Genomic DNA, 21047 nt, shown 5'->3' with positions numbered 1-21047 from the left:
AGATTTTAAATCCACCGCATTGCATTGTGTGTTCTTGCAGAAGGCTGCCTGAGCTTGCTGAAAATGCTGCTCCATTTTTAAAGGTTGGCCCAAGCCTTCCTGATGTTTCATGCCCCACCAGGCATAAGGCTTTGCGTATAAGCATTCCCAAATGAGAAGAACTGAACTGACCTACCTACCTATTCCTCTCCATGGAAGAATTGAACCTACGTTTTTTTTTTTATTCAATAGTAGAATTTTTGTAGGCTGCTGTCTCCCTCTTGTGGGCAAAATTAAAAAGGGGCTCCCTTAAAAATAAACATTTTTCAGCTCCTGTGGCTTTTCGGGGGAGATGCAGGAGGACACATCTGCCCACTTCCAGCTGCAGCAGAGACTGCCTTAAGATGGCCGCCAAGCTCTGGCATTTATAGTTCTATATTGCCCATGTCACAATAGACTGATGACATCACAGTGTTGAAACGTTGTCATGTCTATGCATTGAATGAAGAAATATGTCCTTTTAAAGGAAACGTGCATTGGACGTTTTTGCACCCCAAATGCTGCGCCATCTTTAAAGGTTGGCCTGAGCCTTCCTGACGTTTCATGCACTACCAGGCATAAGGCCTTGCCCATAAGCATTCCCCAAATGACAAGAACTGAACCAACCTACCTGCCTACCTACCTACCTATTCCTGTCCATGGAAGAATTGAACCTACCTTTTTTTTAAATGCTACAGCCGCGGACAATTAGATTTTTGTAGGCCGCTGTCTCCCCCTTGTGGGCTTAATTAAATAGGTGCTCTGTTAAAAATAAAAATTATCCAGCTCCTGTGACTTCTCGGGGGAGATACAGGAGGACACATCTGCCCACTTCCAGCTGCAGCAGAGACTGCCTTAAGATGGCCGCCAACTCTGGCGTTTATAGTTCTATACTGCCCGTGTCACAATACACTGATGACATCACAATGTAGTCTCAACTGCCAGACAGCTGGGCTCATTAGCATACAGTGTGTATGCATGTCTGTGTATCTGTCTATCTATCTATTTATCTATCTATCGATATATTATATAATATAATCATAAAGACTATTATTAATCAATATAGAGGATAGAAACTACATATAATATATTATAAATATTTATTTATATATTATAATTAATTTATATATATATTTATAATCTATCTATAATCTAGATATAATCCATATCTATAATTCACAGCCTTCCATCATTCCGAGGTTGGTATAATGCTAGAGTGTAGGGTGATAAGTAAAGTTCTTGAAAGCGCTGCGGAATAAATTGGTGCTTTACAAATAGCAGGATTTATTTTTATATATAATCCATATCTATAGTTATGTATGGTGGGAAAAAGTCCTGCTGTACGTTTAAATCCTTCAGCCTTTGTTGAGGGTGATGATGATGATGACGATGATAATAATCTATCATTATTCTTAATAGTGCTATTAATGTCAACCCAGGGAAAAAGTTCCGTTCTTCCCCACTCGAAATACGACCAGCCAAAGCGATCCCTCGGAGCGACGCACCTTCAGAGGGAAACTAGTGATTGTAAAGTAATCACCTGCTGAACCATCCTGCAAAAGGAGGGAGGGGAAGAGTGCTGCAGGCACTGCAAGCCTAGGATGAGATGCGTGAGAGAGCCCGGTGCAAGAGGAATGAGGATGAGGGGCGGGCGGTTCACAAGGCGATGCTATGCAAAAGATTTTAAATCCACCGCATTGCATTGTGTGTTCTTGCAGGAGGCTGCCTGAGCTTGCTGAAAATGCTGCTCCATTTTTAAAGGTTGGCCCAAGCCTTCCTGATGTTTCATGCCCCACCAGGCATAAGGCTTTGCGTATAAGCATTCCCAAATGAGAAGAACTGAACTGACCTACCTACCTATTCCTCTCCATGGAAGAATTGAACCTACGTTTTTTTTTTTTATTCAATAGTAGAATTTTTGTAGGCTGCTGTCTCCCTCTTGTGGGCCAAATTAAAAAGGGGCTCCCTTAAAAATAAACATTTTTCAGCTCCTGTGGCTTTTCGGGGGAGATGCAGGAGGACACATCTGCCCACTTCCAGCTGCAGCAGAGACTGCCTTAAGATGGCCGCCAAGCTCTGGCATTTATAGTTCTATATTGCCCGTGTCACAATAGACTGATGACATCACAATGTTGAAACGTTGTCATGTCTATGCATTGAATGAAGAAATATGTCCTTTTAAAGGAAACGTGCATTGGACGTTTTTGCACCCCAAATGCTGCGCCATCTTTAAAGGTTGGCCTGAGCCTTCCTGACGTTTCATGCACTACCAGGCATAAGGCCTTGCCCATAAACATTCCCCAAATGACAAGAACTGAACCAACCTACCTGCCTACCTACCTACCTATTCCTGTCCATGGAAGAATTGAACCTACCTTTTTTTTAAATGCTACAGCCGCGGACAATTAGATTTTTGTAGGCCGCTGTCTCCCCCTTGTGGGCTTAATTAAATAGGTGCTCTGTTAAAAATAAAAATTATCCAGCTCCTGTGACTTCTCGGGGGAGATACAGGAGGACACATCTGCCCACTTCCAGCTGCAGCAGAGACTGCCTTAAGATGGCCGCCAACTCTGGCGTTTATAGTTCTATACTGCCCGTGTCACAATACACTGATGACATCACAATGTAGTCTCAACTGCCAGACAGCTGGGCTCATTAGCATACAGTGTGTATGCATGTCTGTGTATCTGTCTATCTATCTATTTATCTATCTATCGATATATTATATAATATAATCATAAAGACTATTATTAATCAATATAGAGGATAGAAACTACATATAATATATTATAAATATTCATTTATATATTATAATTAATTTATATATATTTATAATCTATCTATAATCTAGATATAATCCATATCTATAATTCACAGCCTTCCATCATTCCGAGGTTGGTATAATGCTAGAGTGTAGGGTGATAAGTAAATTTCTTGAAAGCGCTGCGGAATAAATTGGTGCTTTACAAATAGCAAGATTTATTTTTATATATAATCCATATCTATAGTTATGTATGGTGGGAAAAAGGCCTGCTGTACGTTTAAATCCTTCAGCCTTTGTTGAGGGTGATGATGATGATGATGATGATGATGATAATAATCTATCATTATTCTTAATAGTGCTATTAATGTCAACCCAGGGAAAAAGTTCCGTTCTTCCCCACTCGAAATACGACCAGCCAAAGCGATCCCTCGGAGCGACGCACCTTCAGAGGGAAACTAGTGATTGTAAAGTAATCACCTGCTGAACCATCCTGCAAAAGGAGGGAGGGGAAGAGTGCTGCAGGCACTGCAAGCCTAGGATGAGATGCGTGAGAGAGCCCGGTGCAAGAGGAATGAGGATGAGGGGCGGGCGGTTCACAAGGCGATGCTATGCAAAAGATTTTAAATCCACCGCATTGCATTGTGTGTTCTTGCAGAAGGCTGCCTGAGCTTGCTGAAAATGCTGCTCCATTTTTAAAGGTTGGCCCAAGCCTTCCTGATGTTTCATGCCCCACCAGGCATAAGGCTTTGCGTATAAGCATTCCCAAATGAGAAGAACTGAACTGACCTACCTACCTATTCCTCTCCATGGAAGAATTGAACCTACGTTTTTTTTTTTATTCAATAGTAGAATTTTTGTAGGCTGCTGTCTCCCTCTTGTGGGCCAAATTAAAAAGGGGCTCCCTTAAAAATAAACATTTTTCAGCTCCTGTGGCTTTTCGGGGGAGATGCAGGAGGACACATCTGCCCACTTCCAGCTGCAGCAGAGACTGCCTTAAGATGGCCGCCAAGCTCTGGCATTTATAGTTCTATATTGCCCGTGTCACAATAGACTGATGACATCACAATGTTGAAACGTTGTCATGTCTATGCATTGAATGAAGAAATATGTCCTTTTAAAGGAAACGTGCATTGGACGTTTTTGCACCCCAAATGCTGCGCCATCTTTAAAGGTTGGCCTGAGCCTTCCTGACGTTTCATGCACTACCAGGCATAAGGCCTTGCCCATAAGCATTCCCCAAATGACAAGAACTGAACCAACCTACCTGCCTACCTACCTACCTATTCCTGTCCATGGAAGAATTGAACCTACCTTTTTTTTAAATGCTACAGCCGCGGACAATTAGATTTTTGTAGGCCGCTGTCTCCCCCTTGTGGGCTTAATTAAATAGGTGCTCTGTTAAAAATAAAAATTATCCAGCTCCTGTGACTTCTCGGGGGAGATACAGGAGGACACATCTGCCCACTTCCAGCCGCAGCAGAGACTGCCTTAAGATGGCCGCCAACTCTGGCGTTTATAGTTCTATACTGCCCGTGTCACAATACACTGATGACATCACAATGTAGTCTCAACTGCCAGACAGCTGGGCTCATTAGCATACAGTGTGTATGCATGTCTGTGTATCTGTCTATCTATCTATTTATCTATCTATCGATATATTATATAATATAATCATAAAGACTATTATTAATCAATATAGAGGATAGAAACTACATATAATATATTATAAATATTTATTTATATATTATAATTAATTTATATATATTTATAATCTATCTATAATCTAGATATAATCCATATCTATAATTCACAGCCTTCCATCATTCCGAGGTTGGTATAATGCTAGAGTGTAGGGTGATAAGTAAATTTCTTGAAAGCGCTGCGGAATAAATTGGTGCTTTACAAATAGCAAGATTTATTTTTATATATAATCCATATCTATAGTTATGTATGGTGGGAAAAAGGCCTGCTGTACGTTTAAATCCTTCAGCCTTTGTTGAGGGTGATGATGATGATGACGATGATAATAATCTATCATTATTCTTAATAGTGCTATTAATGTCAACCCAGGGAAAAAGTTCCGTTCTTCCCCACTCGAAATACGACCAGCCAAAGCGATCCCTCGGAGCGACGCACCTTCAGAGGGAAACTAGTGATTGTAAAGTAATCACCTGCTGAACCATCCTGCAAAAGGAGGGAGGGGAAGAGTGCTGCAGGCACTGCAAGCCTAGGATGAGATGCGTGAGAGAGCCCGGTGCAAGAGGAATGAGGATGAGGGGCGGGCGGTTCACAAGGCGATGCTATGCAAAAGATTTTAAATCCACCGCATTGCATTGTGTGTTCTTGCAGAAGGCTGCCTGAGCTTGCTGAAAATGCTGCTCCATTTTTAAAGGTTGGCCCAAGCCTTCCTGATGTTTCATGCCCCACCAGGCATAAGGCTTTGCGTATAAGCATTCCCAAATGAGAAGAACTGAACTGACCTACCTACCTATTCCTCTCCATGGAAGAATTGAACCTACGTTTTTTTTTTTATTCAATAGTAGAATTTTTGTAGGCTGCTGTCTCCCTCTTGTGGGCAAAATTAAAAAGGGGCTCCCTTAAAAATAAACATTTTTCAGCTCCTGTGGCTTTTCGGGGGAGATGCAGGAGGACACATCTGCCCACTTCCAGCTGCAGCAGAGACTGCCTTAAGATGGCCGCCAAGCTCTGGCATTTATAGTTCTATATTGCCCGTGTCACAATAGACTGATGACATCACAGTGTTGAAACGTTGTCATGTCTATGCATTGAATGAAGAAATATGTCCTTTTAAAGGAAACGTGCATTGGACGTTTTTGCACCCCAAATGCTGCGCCATCTTTAAAGGTTGGCCTGAGCCTTTCTGACGTTTCATGCACTACCAGGCATAAGGCCTTGCCCATAAGCATTCCCCAAATGACAAGAACTGAACCAACCTACCTGCCTACCTACCTACCTATTCCTGTCCATGGAAGAATTGAACCTACCTTTTTTTTAAATGCTACAGCCGCGGACAATTAGATTTTTGTAGGCCGCTGTCTCCCCCTTGTGGGCTTAATTAAATAGGTGCTCTGTTAAAAATAAAAATTATCCAGCTCCTGTGACTTCTCGGGGGAGATACAGGAGGACACATCTGCCCACTTCCAGCTGCAGCAGAGACTGCCTTAAGATGGCCGCCAACTCTGGCGTTTATAGTTCTATACTGCCCGTGTCACAATACACTGATGACATCACAATGTAGTCTCAACTGCCAGACAGCTGGGCTCATTAGCATACAGTGTGTATGCATGTCTGTGTATCTGTCTATCTATCTATTTATCTATCTATCGATATATTATATAATATAATCATAAAGACTATTATTAATCAATATAGAGGATAGAAACTACATATAATATATTATAAATATTTATTTATATATTATAATTAATTTATATATATATTTATAATCTATCTATAATCTAGATATAATCCATATCTATAATTCACAGCCTTCCATCATTCCGAGGTTGGTATAATGCTAGAGTGTAGGGTGATAAGTAAATTTCTTGAAAGCGCTGCGGAATAAATTGGTGCTTTACAAATAGCAGGATTTATTTATATATATAATCCATATCTATAGTTATGTATGGTGGGAAAAAGGCCTGCTGTACGTTTAAATCCTTCAGCCTTTGTTGAGGGTGATGATGATGATGACGATGATAATAATCTATCATTATTCTTAATAGTGCTATTAATGTCAACCCAGGGAAAAAGTTCCGTTCTTCCCCACTCGAAATACGACCAGCCAAAGCGATCCCTCGGAGCGACGCACCTTCAGAGGGAAACTAGTGATTGTAAAGTAATCACCTGCTGAACCATCCTGCAAAAGGAGGGAGGGGAAGAGTGCTGCAGGCACTGCAAGCCTAGGATGAGATGCGTGAGAGAGCCCGGTGCAAGAGGAATGAGGATGAGGGGCGGGCGGTTCACAAGGCGATGCTATGCAAAAGATTTTAAATCCACCGCATTGCATTGTGTGTTCTTGCAGAAGGCTGCCTGAGCTTGCTGAAAATGCTGCTCCATTTTTAAAGGTTGGCCCAAGCCTTCCTGATGTTTCATGCCCCACCAGGCATAAGGCTTTGCGTATAAGCATTCCCAAATGAGAAGAACTGAACTGACCTACCTACCTATTCCTCTCCATGGAAGAATTGAACCTACGTTTTTTTTTTTTATTCAATAGTAGAATTTTTGTAGGCTGCTGTCTCCCTCTTGTGGGCCAAATTAAAAAGGGGCTCCCTTAAAAATAAACATTTTTCAGCTCCTGTGGCTTTTCGGGGGAGATGCAGGAGGACACATCTGCCCACTTCCAGCTGCAGCAGAGACTGCCTTAAGATGGCCGCCAAGCTCTGGCATTTATAGTTCTATATTGCCCGTGTCACAATAGACTGATGACATCACAATGTTGAAACGTTGTCATGTCTATGCATTGAATGAAGAAATATGTCCTTTTAAAGGAAACGTGCATTGGACGTTTTTGCACCCCAAATGCTGCGCCATCTTTAAAGGTTGGCCTGAGCCTTCCTGACGTTTCATGCACTACCAGGCATAAGGCCTTGCCCATAAACATTCCCCAAATGACAAGAACTGAACCAACCTACCTGCCTACCTACCTACCTATTCCTGTCCATGGAAGAATTGAACCTACCTTTTTTTTAAATGCTACAGCCGCGGACAATTAGATTTTTGTAGGCCGCTGTCTCCCCCTTGTGGGCTTAATTAAATAGGTGCTCTGTTAAAAATGAAAATTATCCAGCTACTGTGACTTCTCGGGGGAGATACAGGAGGACACATCTGCCCACTTCCAGCTGCAGCAGAGACTGCCTTAAGATGGCCGCCAACTCTGGCGTTTATAGTTCTATACTGCCCGTGTCACAATACACTGATGACATCACAATGTAGTCTCAACTGCCAGACAGCTGGGCTCATTAGCATACAGTGTGTATGCATGTCTGTGTATCTGTCTATCTATCTATTTATCTATCTATCGATATATTATATAATATAATCATAAAGACTATTATTAATCAATATAGAGGATAGAAACTACATATAATATATTATAAATATTTATTTATATATTATAATTAATTTATATATATTTATAATCTATCTATAATCCATATCTATAATTCACAGCCTTCCATCATTCCGAGGTTGGTATAATGCTAGAGTGTAGGGTGATAAGTAAATTTCTTGAAAGCGCTGCGGAATAAATTGGTGCTTTACAAATAGCAAGATTTATTTTTATATATAATCCATATCTATAGTTATGTATGGTGGGAAAAAGGCCTGCTGTACGTTTAAATCCTTCAGCCTTTGTTGAGGGTGATGATGATGATGATGATGATGATGATGATAATAATCTATCATTATTCTTAATAGTGCTATTAATGTCAACCCAGGGAAAAAGTTCCGTTCTTCCCCACTCGAAATACGACCAGCCAAAGCGATCCCTCGGAGCGACGCACCTTCAGAGGGAAACTAGTGATTGTAAAGTAATCACCTGCTGAACCATCCTGCAAAAGGAGGGAGGGGAAGAGTGCTGCAGGCACTGCAAGCCTAGGATGAGATGCGTGAGAGAGCCCGGTGCAAGAGGAATGAGGATGAGGGGCGGGCGGTTCACAAGGCGATGCTATGCAAAAGATTTTAAATCCACCGCATTGCATTGTGTGTTCTTGCAGAAGGCTGCCTGAGCTTGCTGAAAATGCTGCTCCATTTTTAAAGGTTGGCCCAAGCCTTCCTGATGTTTCATGCCCCACCAGGCATAAGGCTTTGCGTATAAGCATTCCCAAATGAGAAGAACTGAACTGACCTACCTACCTATTCCTCTCCATGGAAGAATTGAACCTACGTTTTTTTTTTTATTCAATAGTAGAATTTTTGTAGGCTGCTGTCTCCCTCTTGTGGGCCAAATTAAAAAGGGGCTCCCTTAAAAATAAACATTTTTCTGCTCCTGTGGCTTTTCGGGGGAGATGCAGGAGGACACATCTGCCCACTTCCAGCTGCAGCAGAGACTGCCTTAAGATGGCGCCAAGCTCTGCAATTTATAGTTCTATATTGCCCGTGTCACAATAGACTGATGACATCACAATGTTGAAACGTTGTCATGTCTATGCATTGAATGAAGAAATATGTCCTTTTAAAGGAAACGTGCATTGGACGTTTTTGCACCCCAAATGCTGCGCCATCTTTAAAGGTTGGCCTGAGCCTTCCTGACGTTTCATGCACTACCAGGCATAAGGCCTTGCCCATAAACATTCCCCAAATGACAAGAACTGAACCAACCTACCTGCCTACCTACCTACCTATTCCTGTCCATGGAAGAATTGAACCTACCTTTTTTTTAAATGCTACAGCCGCGGACAATTAGATTTTTGTAGGCCGCTGTCTCCCCCTTGTGGGCTTAATTAAATAGGTGCTCTGTTAAAAATGAAAATTATCCAGCTACTGTGACTTCTCGGGGGAGATACAGGAGGACACATCTGCCCACTTCCAGCTGCAGCAGAGACTGCCTTAAGATGGCCGCCAACTCTGGCGTTTATAGTTCTATACTGCCCGTGTCACAATACACTGATGACATCACAATGTAGTCTCAACTGCCAGACAGCTGGGCTCATTAGCATACAGTGTGTATGCATGTCTGTGTTTCTGTCTATCTATCTATTTATCTATCTATCGATATATTATATAATATAATCATAAAGACTATTATTAATCAATATAGAGGATAGAAACTACATATAATATATTATAAATATTTATTTATATATTATAATTAATTTATATATATTTATAATCTATCTATAATCCATATCTATAATTCACAGCCTTCCATCATTCCGAGGTTGGTATAATGCTAGAGTGTAGGGTGATAAGTAAATTTCTTGAAAGCGCTGCGGAATAAATTGGTGCTTTACAAATAGCAAGATTTATTTTTATATATAATCCATATCTATAGTTATGTATGGTGGGAAAAAGGCCTGCTGTACGTTTAAATCCTTCAGCCTTTGTTGAGGGTGATGATGATGATGACGATGATAATAATCTATCATTATTCTTAATAGTGCTATTAATGTCAACCCAGGGAAAAAGTTCCGTTCTTCCCCACTCGAAATACGACCAGCCAAAGCGATCCCTCGGAGCGACGCACCTTCAGAGGGAAACTAGTGATTGTAAAGTAATCACCTGCTGAACCATCCTGCAAAAGGAGGGAGGGGAAGAGTGCTGCAGGCACTGCAAGCCTAGGATGAGATGCGTGAGAGAGCCCGGTGCAAGAGGAATGAGGATGAGGGGCGGGCGGTTCACAAGGCGATGCTATGCAAAAGATTTTAAATCCACCGCATTGCATTGTGTGTTCTTGCAGAAGGCTGCCTGAGCTTGCTGAAAATGCTGCTCCATTTTTAAAGGTTGGCCCAAGCCTTCCTGATGTTTCATGCCCCACCAGGCATAAGGCTTTGCGTATAAGCATTCCCAAATGAGAAGAACTGAACTGACCTACCTACCTATTCCTCTCCATGGAAGAATTGAACCTACGTTTTTTTTTTTAATTCAATAGTAGAATTTTTGTAGGCTGCTGTCTCCCTCTTGTGGGCCAAATTAAAAAGGGGCTCCCTTAAAAATAAACATTTTTCAGCTCCTGTGGCTTTTCGGGGGAGATGCAGGAGGACACATCTGCCCACTTCCAGCTGCAGCAGAGACTGCCTTAAGATGGCCGCCAAGCTCTGGCATTTATAGTTCTATATTGCCCGTGTCACAATAGACTGATGACATCACAATGTTGAAACGTTGTCATGTCTATGCATTGAATGAAGAAATATGTCCTTTTAAAGGAAACGTGCATTGGACGTTTTTGCACCCCAAATGCTGCGCCATCTTTAAAGGTTGGCCTGAGCCTTCCTGACGTTTCATGCACTACCAGGCATAAGGCCTTGCCCATAAGCATTCCCCAAATGACAAGAACTGAACCAACCTACCTGCCTACCTACCTACCTATTCCTATCCATGGAAGAATTGAACCTACCTTTTTTTTAAATGCTACAGCCGCGGACAATTAGATTTTTGTAGGCCGCTGTCTCCCCCTTGTGGGCTTAATTAAATAGGTGCTCTGTTAAAAATAAAAATTATCCAGCTCCTGTGACTTCTCGGGGGAGATACAGGAGGACACATCTGCCCACTTCCAGCTGCAGCAGAGACTGCCTTAAGATGGCCGCCAACTCTGGCGTTTATAGTTCTATACTGCCCGTGTCACAATACACTGATGACATCACAATGTAGTCTCAACTGCCAGACAGCTGGGCTCATTAGCATACAGTGTGTATGCATGTCTGTGTATCTGTCTATCTATCTATTTATCTATCTATCGATATATTATATAATATAATCATAAAGACTATTATTAATCAATATAGAGGATAGAAACTACATATAATATATTATAAATATTTATTTATATATTATAATTAATTTATATATATTTATAATCTATCTATAATCTAGATATAATCCATATCTATAATTCACAGCCTTCCATCATTCCGAGGTTGGTATAATGCTAGAGTGTAGGGTGATAAGTAAATTTCTTGAAAGCGCTGCGGAATAAATTGGTGCTTTACAAATAGCAGGATTTATTTTTATATATAATCCATATCTATAGTTATTAGAGATGATCGAAAGTGTCCGTTACGGACACTTACGCACCCGGACACCGGCTTTCCCGAACACTTCAGTGTTCGGGCGTAAATGTTCGGGGGCCGCCGGGGGGCGGGGGTCGCCGTGGCAGCGCGGGCGGCAGCAGCGGGGAACAGGGGGGAGCCCTCTCTCTCTCCCTCTCCCCTCCACTCCCCGCCGCACCCCCCCGCGCTGCCACGGCGACCGCCGAACATTTTTCGCCCGAAAACGGAAGTACTCGCAAAGTTCGGTGTTCGGGCGAAAAGGGGCGGGGCCGAACATGTTCGATCATCTCTAATAGTTATGTATGGTGGGAAAAAGGCCTGCTGTACGTTTAAATCCTTCAGCCTTTGTTGAGGGTGATGATGATGATGATGATGATAATAATCTATCATTATTCTTAATAGTGCTATTAATGTCAACCCAGGGAAAAAGTTCCGTTCTTCCCCACTCGAAATACGACCAGCCAAAGCGATCCCTCGGAGCGACGCACCTTCAGAGGGAAACTAGTGATTGTAAAGTAATCACCTGCTGAACCATCCTGCAAAAGGAGGGAGGGGAAGAGTGCTGCAGGCACTGCAAGCCTAGGATGAGATGCGTGAGAGAGCCCGGTGCAAGAGGAATGAGGATGAGGGGCGGGCGGTTCACAAGGCGATGCTATGCAAAAGATTTTAAATCCACCGCATTGCATTGTGTGTTCTTGCAGAAGGCTGCCTGAGCTTGCTGAAAATGCTGCTCCATTTTTAAAGGTTGGCCCAAGCCTTCCTGATGTTTCATGCCCCACCAGGCATAAGGCTTTGCGTATAAGCATTCCCAAATGAGAAGAACTGAACTGACCTACCTACCTATTCCTCTCCATGGAAGAATTGAACCTACGTTTTTTTTTTTATTCAATAGTAGAATTTTTGTAGGCTGCTGTCTCCCTCTTGTGGGCCAAATTAAAAAGGGGCTCCCTTAAAAATAAACATTTTTCTGCTCCTGTGGCTTTTCGGGGGAGATGCAGGAGGACACATCTGCCCACTTCCAGCTGCAGCAGAGACTGCCTTAAGATGGCGCCAAGCTCTGCAATTTATAGTTCTATATTGCCCGTGTCACAATAGACTGATGACATCACAATGTTGAAACGTTGTCATGTCTATGCATTGAATGAAGAAATATGTCCTTTTAAAGGAAACGTGCATTGGACGTTTTTGCACCCCAAATGCTGCGCCATCTTTAAAGGTTGGCCTGAGCCTTCCTGACGTTTCATGCACTACCAGGCATAAGGCCTTGCCCATAAGCATTCCCCAAATGACAAGAACTGAACCAACCTACCTGCCTACCTACCTACCTATTCCTGTCCATGGAAGAATTGAACCTACCTTTTTTTTACATGCTACAGCCGCGGACAATTAGATTTTTGTAGGCCGCTGTCTCCCCCTTGTGGGCTTAATTAAATAGGTGCTCTGTTAAAAATAAAAATTATCCAGCTCCTGTGACTTCTCGGGGGAGATACAGGAGGACACATCTGCCCACTTCCAGCTGCAGCAGAGACTGCCTTAAGATGGCCGCCAACTCTGGCGTTTATAGTTCTATACTGCCCGTGTCACAATACACTGATGACATCACAATGTAGTCTCAACTGCCAGACAGCTGGGCTCATTAGCATACAGTGTGTATGCATGTCTGTGTATCTGTCTATCTATCTATTTATCTATCTATCGATATATTATATAATATAATCATAAAGACTATTATTAATCAATATAGAGGATAGAAACTACATATAATATATTATAAATATTTATTTATATATTATAATTAATTTATATATATTTATAATCTATCTATAATCTAGATATAATCCATATCTATAATTCACAGCCTTCCATCATTCCGAGGTTGGTATAATGCTAGAGTGTAGGGTGATAAGTAAATTTCTTGAAAGCGCTGCGGAATAAATTGGTGCTTTACAAATAGCAAGATTTATTTTTATATATAATCCATATCTATAGTTATGTATGGTGGGAAAAAGGCCTGCTGTACGTTTAAATCCTTCAGCCTTTGTTGAGGGTGATGATGATGATGACGATGATAATAATCTATCATTATTCTTAATAGTGCTATTAATGTCAACCCAGGGAAAAAGTTCCGTTCTTCCCCACTCGAAATACGACCAGCCAAAGCGATCCCTCGGAGCGACGCACCTTCAGAGGGAAACTAGTGATTGAAAAGTAATCACCTGGGAGCCTGACCTCCGAGCGTAATGGCTGCTTAAGACCAGCGCTCCGTCTGCCAGGTGTCCCTGCAGGGTTCTATTTATAGCCACTAACAGCGGACATGCCGAAACCAGCGAAGGAGAGAAGCGGTGAACAGCAGGGCACCCCCCGAGCGCTGAAAAACCAAGTCGGGATGCAGCGCTTTTTAAAAGAACGGGACTCCCGGTCCCCGCGCCCCCCAGCAAAGATGGCGCCGTCCCACGAGGCTTCAGCATCAGCACAAAGTAAGGAGAGGGGAGGAGGGTGCTCATCGGATGAAGAGGAGGACAGTGAAAACATTTCAAAGGGCTTTATGAAACAGCTCCTAGCTGATGCCCTGCAACCCCTTATCTCTGACCTTGCTGAGATTAAGGAAGACGTTAAACACCTGGGGCGCAGGGTAGAAGACCTGGAGGTGTCCTCCGCCTCCATTACAGCTCATGCTACTGCACTAGCGCAAGTGATGAAGGAGCAGCACGAACAACTAAATCGCGCCCTTTTATCCCAAGAAGACTTGGAGAATAGAAATAGGCGCTGCAACGTTCGAATAAAGGGGCTCCCCGAATCGCTTGACGCGGAATCCCTCCTTAAGGTAGGAGCCGAAATTTTTGAATTGTTGCTGGGACCAGAGAAAGCTTTGCATATGGGCATTGAGCGCATCCACAGGGCCCTTAGACCCCCTCCCACTACAAAAGACCCACCCAGGGACATCATCTGCAAAATGCTCTCATATCAAGATACCTTCGCCATCCTTAACGCGGCGAGAGAGCACAACGGGTGGAAGTTTAGAGGCTATGCCCTGCAGTTCTACCAAGACCTAGCGCCCTCTACACTGTATAAAAGAAGGCTTCTGCGACCGCTTCTGGAGGCGTTGAGGGCTAAGAATCTGCGCTATTCCTGGCTGTTCCCTTTTGGACTGGGAGTCTCAGTGGGAGGTCGCAGACTCTCAATTAGAACCCCAGAGGATTTACACAAAGCCTGGCCCCTGCTGGAGATACCACCTCTGGATTTGCCGTGTTGGCTCCCGCTCCCAGGATTCCCTGATCTGCCTAAACTCCTGCCGCCTGACGGCTGGCAACAGACTGCCAATACAAAATCGCCCCGAGGGAAGAGGAGGAAGGCAAAGGAGACCCCCAACAATGGCGACACTTGAGATTTCCGTGCGACGCTGGTTATTCGTTTCCACCTCCAGGCTGTTTGTCTTAGGGCCTGTTTGTACGGGCTCAAGAAAAGAATTGAGACACAAGAGGTCCATATGTGCACGGGACTTTTCGCTGTCCTCCTTTACGCCGGGATGGTGTAAAACTGTTGCTCCTTCAGAATGCGAGTTTTGAGTTATGTCTAAATTTGTCTAATGTCAACGCTCCTATTTTGTTTTTGCTCCTCCAGGTCCCAACCTTTACTGGGACTCAATACCTTTACTTCTTTCCATGAATGTCCTCTTGGAAGGGACCCTGTTGGACCCCTGGCAGTCCAGGCTGTCCTTTATTGATCGGTCCTTGTTATTATAAGGTTCGACCAATCCGCCTCACCCCCCCCCCCCTGTTTTGTCTCGTTCTCCTTGTCTTAATACTCTAATCCCTCCCGTGTAGGCTGTCCAGTCTCCGGGGGGTTACGCTGTCTTGTCCGTGGGGGAGTGCAGTCCGATCTCCCTTCCCTACACGTTAACAGTTCGTCTTCTTTCCTTCTGTCTCTGTGTAGTCTGTTCTCCCACCCTCTCCCATCCCTGGGTTTCCTCTCTCTCTACCTCTCCCTCCTCACCCACTGGTCTCACGCTCCTAGTCGAGCTTACCCGGATATAGAAGAAGTAGGGGCCTAGTACTTCTATTCGAATAACACCTTTTTCTCCCCTCACCTTTTTTCAGAGCGTAGGAGCTGTCGACCGTATATCAGGATGAGCGAATCTCTGAGATGGTCCACGTTTAACGTTAAGGGACTGAACTCCCCATCCAAAAGGCATCACATAGCACTGCTGCTGAGAAGGTATGGAACTAAAATTGCTTTTCTGCAGGAGACCCACTTTAGGGGAAATAGATGCTTATCCCTCCCGGGAAAGCTTTTCACGCAGGCGTTTCACAGCACGCACCCGACATCCGCTTCCAGGGGAGTCTCCACATTTTTTTATCACTCCATAGCTTTTACGTGTGAGACTCAACATTCTGATACTGAGGGGAGGGTCCTCTTTTTGAGAGGTAAACTCCTGAATCAGAGAGTGACAATAGCGAATTTATACTCTCCAAACACAGGGCAGGTACCATGGCTGATTAGCCAGTTAGAAACATTGAAGCAATTCGCCGAGGGCCCAATTCTCCTGGGAGGTGACTTGAACTTGACCCTCAGCCCTATTCTGGACTCTTCTACCGGGAAGTCCCATATATCCCAGGCTAGGCTCAGAAGGCTGCATCGCAGTCTTTCGGAGCTGGGATTAGTAGATGCTTGGAGATTCACCAACCCCTCTACGAAGGACTACACCTTCTACTCCCACGTTCACTTCTCCTTCCAACGCCTCGACTACATTTTCATTTCATCGTCCCTATTAAAATCTGTCACAGGTGCCAAAATCGACCCGATTTTAATCTCAGACCATGCCCCATTGCATGTTAACTTAGACCTCTCCCCGTCCCCTCCTCGGGAATGGAGATGGAAGCTGAACCCCTCACTCCTAGACTCAGATGAAGACAAACAATATCTGAACCGCCTATTAGAAGAATTCTTCCATCTTAACAAGTCACAGGAGGTCTCGACCCCAATGGTATGGGAAGCCCATAAGGCCTACGCAAGGGGTCTTCTAATCGCCCTGAGCTCCAGAGTTAAAAAAAGACTACAAAAAAGCATAGATGACAAACTTCAACAAATAACGAAGCTAGAACAGGCGGTTAAGAGCTCACATTGCAAGGCCACACTGGACAAACTGACTTCCCTTAGGAGAGAGCTGAAAAATGATTTTGACATGAGGTTTAATAAGAAACATCTACACTTACAAAAAACAGTCTACGTCCAGGGCAATAGGGGCAGTAAATGGACCTCTGCCCTCATCAAAAAAGCTCGTAAGAAAAATCTTATTAGCTCAATAAAAACTAATGCAGGCTCCCAGGTCACATCCTCTGCAGACATTGCAGCGGAGTTCCAGAGGTTTTACTCCGAGCTTTATAATATTCGCCAACCCCCTCCCCCGGACGAGCATCGAGCGGTCCATAAGCAGATACAGGCTTTTCTGAACAGACTAAACTTACCTAGCCTGGACGGAGATGCAGGTGAGACCCTGACGAGACCAGTCTCCTCTCAGGAGATAGAAGACCTCCTGACCTCCTCGCCACCGGGTAAAAGCCCGGGCCCTGATGGTCTTCCAGCTACTTATTATAAAGCCTTTAGATCATGCCTGGTCCCCCAGCTGACAGAGTTGTTCAACTCCCTTCTTAGCGGAGAATCCCTACCCAAACAAGCGCAGGAAGCACATATCACGTTGATCCACAAGGATAATAAAGATCCAGAGGCCTGTGGAAGCTATAGACCTATATCCCTTATCAATTTCGACGTTAAGCTATGGGCAAAACTTCTCGCAAAAAGGCTAGAAACATATATCCCATCCCTTATTAACACGGAGCAGACTGGTTTCGTCAGGGGTAGAGAGGGAAGAGATAATTGCATCCGACTCCTCCACGCGATAAGACACGCCCAAACGCTAAAAATACCATTGGCTTTAGTAGGATCAGACGCCGAAAAAGCCTTTGACCGGGTGGATTGGTTATATATGCGCACTGTCCTCTCTCATTTTAAAATACCCCCTACCTTTATCACCGCCATCTTCTCCCTGTATACTGCTCCTTACGCCAGGCTCAAGATAAATGATATTCTCTCACCGCCCTTCAATATAAGTAATGGTACCAGACAGGGATGTCCCCTATCCCCCTCGTTATTTATCCTTGCTTTGGAGCCATTTCTACAGAGGATCCGACTTGATCCCAATATTCAGGGACTAAAGGTGGGTCAGACGACTCTATCGCTAGCTGCCTACGCGGATGATATTATTTTTCTAGTCTCGAACCCTGAAGAGGGGCTACCACGTCTTACCACTCTCCTAGAGGAATTTGGCACCCTCTCGAATTTTAAAATAAATTATTCAAAATCAAAAGTCCTAAATGTTTCGATCCCAACTAACAGGTGTCGAACTTTAAAGGCAAACTCCCCCTTTTCATGGGCCACCACAGATATAGAGTTTCTGGGCATACAGCTCACAAAAAGAGTAGAGGACCTGTTCGCGGCCAATTTTTCCCCTCTCCTGACCAAGCTGAGGAACATTTTACGTTCATATGACTTCCCTTTCTTGTCATGGTTGGGGAGAAAAAATGTTCTACAGTCTTATGTCATCCCAATCGTCGTGTATAAAATGCGCCTCCTGCCGATCCATATCCCCAACTCCTTCTTCAAGTCTATGCGCTCGATCATACTGAACTATGTCTGGAGAGGTAGGAGACCAAGATTAGCGCACAGTCTGCTGGAAAGGAGGAGGATAGATGGAGGAATAGATTTACCTAATCCAACAGACCTGTATCGGTCCACCCAATTAGGTCACTGGATGGAGCTGGTGCTCCCCTCTAAGGACCTTTTGGTGCAAGAGCTTGCTTTGGCCTCATATGGCCCCGCTCTCCTCCAGGACTTATGGTTCCCGGCACAGATCATACGGAGCCGAAGGACTATCTGCCCCCTCCTCAGAGGAGCTATGGAGACATGGCATAAGTTAGGGGACAAGCTGGCCCCCCCTCCGTCTCCCCTCACTCCCCTAAACGCCTTACATAAGACGGTTGGTCTGCGTTTGGACCCTTGCTCAGCCGGCTGCTGGCAGGTCCTCTCAGATAAAAAAATAGCAGACATTCAGACAAGAGCTCACATGCCTCCCTTAGAAATATTACAAGAACTACTGCCCTGCCATAATCTTTCCTTCTTAATGTCTGCACATATGACAGAAGTCATGAAAATGTTCCTGAATCAGCATAGGTCGTCCAGACCACTAACCTGTTTTGAGAAAACTTTGACTGACAATACAGCCTCTAAGAGGAAATTGGCAGTTATTCGAAAGCAATTTGTTTCCCCCCCTTGTAACACTAAACCAGTGTTCGTCACCTCCTGGGAGAAGGAGCTCAGGATCTCACTCTCTGAGAGAGAAATTAGAGTTATTCTTAAGAACTCGTTTGGTGCTTCGCCCTGTGTTACTGCGCAGGAGACACATTACAAATTGATATCTCGATGGTACAGGACTCCTCAGTGGCTCTTAGATCACAATTTAAAACCTCAAGATTCTTGCTGGAGATGTGAATCTGCAACCGGCTCTTACCTGCATTTGTGGTGGGAATGCCCGGTGCTAGAACCCTTTTGGAGGGATGTCGGGTGCGTGTTGAGCAGACTTGCCCCCGGACTGGTGCTTTCCCCTGAGGTGGTCATCCTGTGGAGGCCGTCAGCTACCTTCCATCCGCAGAAACACAAACTTACAGCATTGCTTTTGGATGTGGCGAAGTCTCTTATCCCTCTCCTATGGCTTAGCAAGGATCCCCCCTCCCTTGATATGTGGAGGGTGAAGGTGGACCTTCTCTCAAACCTAGAAGAGCTAGCCAGCTACTCCAGGGGCTCTCATGAAGAGTTCCTAAAGACATGGAGCCCTTGGCGCTCTATTAGGGAGACTCTGTGTTGAGGGGTTCGGGATCCGCCTCGTAAGGCGAGAGGGAAGTTCAGTACCTCACCGCTTTTTCCTGGATTGAGAGCTGGGACCCCCTACCTTCCTCAGGCACGAGGACCTCCTCCTCCATAGTTGTCCACAGGGCTACACAACACTCCACAACACCTCACGGACTTCCCGTCCTAGAGGCTCTGTCTGTGTCAGATCTGCTCTCTGGTGGTCGGGTATAGCTTCACACGTAGAATGAGAAGAGGTACGAGCTTAAAACCCCCCCTCCCCCTCCCACCCATCCCCCTCCCCCTATGTGTTAATATATTCCCCACTGTTCTTCCCCTCCCCTCTATTAAGGTTTAATTAAGATGTTTAAGGGAGATCTCCCGAAGGGGCTGCTGCCCCAGAAGGAGGCTCATTCTCCCCTTGTGGCTTGGCCACTTAGTTGTTATCGAACGTCCCGAAATTATTAATCGGTTGTACACATCGTTTGCTCAATCTCTGATTGTTTTGCTGAATGCTGATGTAACCACTTTTTCAAGCAACTTGAGACGTATTTTCTTTGTCTGTTTGATATTCAAAATCAATAAAAATGAATATATAAAAAAAAAAAAGAAAAGTAATCACCTGCTGAACCATCCTGCAAAAGGAGGGAGGGGAAGAGTGCTGCAGGCACTGCAAGCCTAGGATGAGATGCGTGAGAGAGCCCGGTGCAAGAGGAATGAGGATGAGGGGCGGGCGGTTCACAAGGCGATGCTATGCAAAAGATTTTAAATCCACCGCATTGCATTGTGTGTTCTTGCAGAAGGCTGCCTGAGCTTGCTGAAAATGCTGCTCCATTTTTAAAGGTTGGCCCAAGCCTTCCTGATGTTTCATGCCCCACCAGGCATAAGGCTTTGCGTATAAGCATTCCCAAATGAGAAGAACTGAACTGACCTACCTACCTATTCCTCTCCATGGAAGAATTGAACCTACGTTTTTTTTTTTATTCAATAGTAGAATTTTTGTAGGCTGCTGTCTCCCTCTTGTGGGCCAAATTAAAAAGGGGCTCCCTTAAAAATAAACATTTTTCAGCTCCTGTGGCTTTTCGGGGGAGATGCAGGAGGACACATCTGCCCACTTCCAGCTGCAGCAGAGACTGCCTTAAGATGGCCGCCAAGCTCTGGCATTTATAGTTCTATATTGCCCGTGTCACAATAGACTGATGACATCACAATGTTGAAAAGTTGTCATGTCTATGCATTGAATGAAGAAATATGTCCTTTTAAAGGAAACGTGCATTGGACGTTTTTGCACCCCAAATGCTGCGCCATCTTTAAAGGTTGGCCTGAGCCTTCCTGACGTTTCATGCACTACCAGGCATAAGGCCTTGCCCATAAGCATTCCCCAAATGACAAGAACTGAACCAACCTACCTGCCTACCTACCTACCTATTCCTGTCCATGGAAGAATTGAACCTACCTTTTTTTTAAATGCTACAGCCGCGGACAATTAGATTTTTGTAGGCCGCTGTCTCCCCCTTGTGGGCTTAATTAAATAGGTGCTCTGTTAAAAATAAAAATTATCCAGCTCCTGTGACTTCTCGGGGGAGATACAGGAGGACACATCTGCCCACTTCCAGCTGCAGCAGAGACTGCCTTAA

The sequence above is a fragment of the Eleutherodactylus coqui genome, chromosome 2, assembly GCF_035609145.1.
Source record: "Eleutherodactylus coqui strain aEleCoq1 chromosome 2, aEleCoq1.hap1, whole genome shotgun sequence".
NCBI classification, from domain to species: domain Eukaryota; kingdom Metazoa; phylum Chordata; class Amphibia; order Anura; family Eleutherodactylidae; genus Eleutherodactylus; species Eleutherodactylus coqui.
The sequence above is the reverse complement of the archived record's forward strand: the minus strand, read 5'-3'. Positions refer to the sequence as shown.